Consider the following 4,442-nt stretch of genomic DNA (forward strand, 5'->3'; position numbering starts at 1 on the left):
TTCCTTCCTTTTTTCTTTCCTTCCTTCCATCTGTCCTTCCTTTGGTCCCTTCCTCCCTCTTTCCTTCCTACCCTCCTCCTTCCTTCTCTCCCTCCCTACCTTCCTTCCTACTCTCCTTCTGCCCCTCCTGCCTTTTCTTCCTTAATCTCTCCCTCCTTCCTTTTCTCCTTCCTTATGTCCCTCTCACCTTCCCTATCTCCTTCCTTCCTTCCTTTTCTCCTTCCTTACGTCCCTACCTCCTTCCCTATCTCCTTCCTTCCTTCCATCCCCCTTCCTTCCATCCCTCCATCCCTTCCTTCCCCCTTCCTTCCTTCCCTCCTTCCTTCTCTCTCTCCTTCTTGCTGCCCCTCCATTCTTCCCTTCCTTCATCTCTCTTCCTCCTTTCTTCTTTCCTTACGTCCCTCTCTCCTTCCCTTCTTTTATCTCTCCCTCCTTTCTTCCTTCCTTATGTTCCTCCCTCCTTTCCTTCCTCCATTTCTCCCTCTTTCCTTCATTCATTACGTGTCCTCCACCTTCCCTTCCTCCATTTCTTCCTTCTTTCCTTCCATCCCTCCTTCCTTCCGTCCCTACTATCTTCCTTCCTTCCATCCCTTCTTCCTTCCCTTCATCCTTCCCTCCATTCTTCCTATCTTCCTTGTTTCCATCCCTGCTTCCTTCCTTCCTTTCCTCCTTCTTTCCATCCCTCCTATCGTCTTCCCCTCCTTCCTTCCTTCCTTCCTTCCTTCCTTCCTTCCTTCCTTCCATCCCTCCTATCTTCTTCCCCTCCTTCCTTCCTTCCTTCCTTCCTTCCTTCCTTCCATCCTTCCTTCTTTCACTCATTCCTTGCCTCCTTCCTTCCTTCCATCCCTCCTATCTTCTTCCCCTCCTTCCTTCCTTCCCTCCCTCCTTCTTCCCATCCCTACTATCTTCTTCCCCTCCTTCCTTTCTTCCCTCCTTCCTTCCTTCCCTCCTTCCTTGCCTCCTTCTTTCCTTCCATCCCTCCTATCTTCTTCCCCTCCTTCCTTCCTTCCTTGCCTCCCTCCTTCCTTCCCTTCCTCCTTCTTCCCATCCCTCCTATCTTCTTCCCCTCCTTCCTTCCTTCCTTCCTTCCTTCCTTCCCTCCTTCCTTGCCTCCTTCTTTCCTTCCATCCCTCCTATCTTCTTCCCCTCCTTCCTTCCTTCCTTCCTTGCCTCCCTCCCTCCTTCCTTCTTTCCCTTCCTCCTTCTTTCCATCCCTCCTATCTTCTTCCCCTCCTTCCTTCCTTCTCTCCTTCCTTCCTTTCTTCATTCATTCCCTCCCTCCCTCCTTCCTTCCCTCCTTCCTCTCTTCCTTCCTTCCCTCCTTCCTTCCTTCCCTCCTTCCTTGCCTCCTTCTTTCCTTCCATCCCTCCTATCTTTTTCCGCTCCTTCCTTCCTTGCCTCCCTCCTTCCTTCCTTCCTTCCCTTCCTCCTTCTTTCCATCCCTCCTATCTTTTTCCCCTCCTTCCTTCCTTCCCTCCTTCCTTCCTTCATTTCTTCATTCATTCCCTCCCTCTCTCCTTACTTCCCTCCTTCCTCTCTTCCTTCCTTTCCTCCTTCCTTCCTTCCCTCCTTCCTTCCTTCCTTCCTTCCTTTCATCCCGCCTATCTTCTTCCCCTCCTTCCTTCCTTCCTTCCTTCACTCCTTCCTTGCCTCCTTCCTTCCTTCCATCCCTCCTATCTTCTTCTCCTCCTTCCTTCCTTCCCTCCTTCTTTCCTTCCTTCATTCATTCCCTCCCTCTCTCCTTACTTCCCTCCTTCCTCTCTTCCTTCCTTTCCTCCTTCCTTCCTTCCCTCCTTCCTTGCCTCCTTCCTTCCTTTCATCCCTCCTATCTTCTTCCCCTCCTTCCTTCATTTACTCCTTCCTTGCCTCCTTCCTTCCTTCCATCCCTCCTATCTTCTTCCCCTCCTTCCTTCCCTCCTTCCTTCCTTCATTTATTCCCTCCCTCTCTCCTTACTTCCCTCCTTCCTCTCTTCCTTCCTTTCCTCCTTCCTTCCTTCCCTCCTTCCTTGCCTCCTTCCTTCCTTCCTTTCATCCCTCCTATCTTCTTCCCCTCCTTCCTTCCTTCCTTCCTTCCTTTCTTCATTCATTCCCTCCCTCTCTCCTTACCTCCCTCCTTCCTCTCTTCCTTCCTTCCCTCCTTCCTTGCCTCCTTCCTTCCTTCCTTCCATCCCTCCTATCTTCTTCCCCTCCTTCCTTCCTTCCTTGCCTCCCTCCTTCCTTCCTTCCTTCCCTTCCTCCTTCTTTCCATCCCTCCTATCTTCTTCCCCTCCTTCCTTCCTTCCTTCCTTGCCTCCCTCCTTCCTTCCTTCCCTTCCTCCTTCTTTCCATCCCTCCTATCTTCTTCCCCTCCTTCCTTCCTTCCTTGCCTCCCTCCTTCCTTCCTTGCCTCCCTCCTTCCTTCCTTCCCTTCCTCCTTCTTTCCATCCCTCCTATCTTCTTCCCCTCCTTCCTTCCTTCCCTTCCTCCTTCTTTCCATCCCTCCTATCTTCTTCCCCTCCTTCCTTCCTTCCCTCCTTCCTTCCTTTCTTCATTCATTCCCTCCCTCCCTCCTTCCTTCCCTCCTTCCTCTCTCTCTTCCTTCCTTCCCTCCTCTCTATTCTATGTAAGGCAAGATTACTGTGTATAGGAATAGATGAAGTCTTAGCAGAATTACCCCATATAACTTTTTGTGCATATGGAGATTTTTGAGACAGTCGAAAACAAGTTTTTCAAGTGAAAACCTGGAACCCTCGTCAGGATTTATGGAGCTTCTCTAATCACTAATGATTGTGTTGCAAATGAATGGTCGTCCGAGTAATGCATGTCATACTAGAGAGAAGCGATGGCAGCTTCTATAATCGTCCATCTTGCTTCCAAAGAAGATCCAGAAGGAGCTGGAACGTCGTCTGCTCTATAGAGGGCTTTAACAACTTCCTTCCAAGGCATGGTGGGGGTCTCAGAGCCCACCGCTTATGTCTTATTGGATCTTTGCAGATTAGTTGCCTTCAAAACTCCTTGGGTGGGGGGGGGGGCAAAGAAGGGCTGTTATATGGGAATTGTTGACTTCTAAGTGTTTTACAAGGGAACCCTTTAGGTTATATCAGGTGAAGCTCAGCCCGTCTGCTTTATATCATCTACGGTCAGGCTGAGCCATTGGCATCATTGCAACGCTTCCTCTAAAGCACAAAATATGATGTAAGGCTCAGTAGGGTCAGCGCAGGCGTGTTTGTGTACTGTACGGATATCACACAAAAGGATGGATACAAGAGACGGCAAGTCACTGTACACAGGGCGACAAGTTAACTATGAGGTTATGAGAGGTGGAGGCAAATGCATATTGTACACAGAAGACATAGCCGTAACGGTAGTGTTTACATCAGATTTCACTACATACATGGATGTACCTATAGGGGGCAGCAGAGGTAAGAGTAGTGCCCAGACCCTGCTGCACCAGGGGCCCAAAGGCTGCTCCGTATCATAATATTATAAATGTCGCATGGTATCAACCCAGTTACAGATTATTCTTTGGGGCCAATAGCTAACAGTTTAAAAGGAATCTGTCACCAGGTTTTTGCCACCTAATCTGAGAGCAGCACAACGTAGGGGCAGAGATCCTGATTCCAACGATGTGTCACTTACTGGGCGGCTTAGTGTAGTTTTGATAAAATCAGTGTTTCATCAGCAGGAGATTATCATTACAGGACTACTTGGTGTGATGTCAGGTAGTCCAGCACATTCATGAGCTCTGTATAACTGCTAGATCTGCAGCAGAGAAAACGTTCATTTTATCAAAATTACGGCAAACAGCTCAGTAAGTGACACATGGCTGAAATCAGGGTCTCAATCTCTACATTATGCTGCTCTCGGATGAAGGAGCAAAAACCAGGTGATTCCCTTTAATTATCCTTTAATTATATAGATATATAATATAAAGCACAAGCGAAGGGAGTTTATGGAATAAAAGTATCCCTTTGACTGATCGGTATGGCCACCAGTGCCGCCCTTTATGTCTATTTCTCTTCCTTCCCCAAATCATACAGTTGGCCGATTATAATCTAAGGTATAGGAGCCTTAAAGGGGTTGTCTCAATTTCCTACCTTCAGAAGGAGGGACGATTGACAGTTCAGACCAAGGGTATGGCTAGCTAACCTCTTAATTAGGTTATTGAGTACCTTGCACTTTTATATCGATGACCTTTCCACCAAGCACCCCCACCGGTCAGCTGGTAAGCAGCCAAAAGTAAACATGGTACAGTGCAGCTGAGCTGCTGTACCTGTCATTGACCACAAAACAGAGTATGGCTGTAACGCTCGCGGCAGGTGCAGGGGCAGCGAGCGGGAGTAGTGGACCCACTGGACCACAGGGGTTACCTGGGCTTAGGAGGTGCTTAACGAAGCGTCTGCCACGAAGACGCCAGGTACCACTCTCAGGGCAGTGACCGGGACTGTGCCACCTGACCTCTA

The sequence above is a fragment of the Anomaloglossus baeobatrachus genome, chromosome 11 (genome assembly GCF_048569485.1).
Source record: "Anomaloglossus baeobatrachus isolate aAnoBae1 chromosome 11, aAnoBae1.hap1, whole genome shotgun sequence".
Classification (NCBI taxonomy): Eukaryota; Metazoa; Chordata; class Amphibia; order Anura; family Aromobatidae; genus Anomaloglossus; species Anomaloglossus baeobatrachus.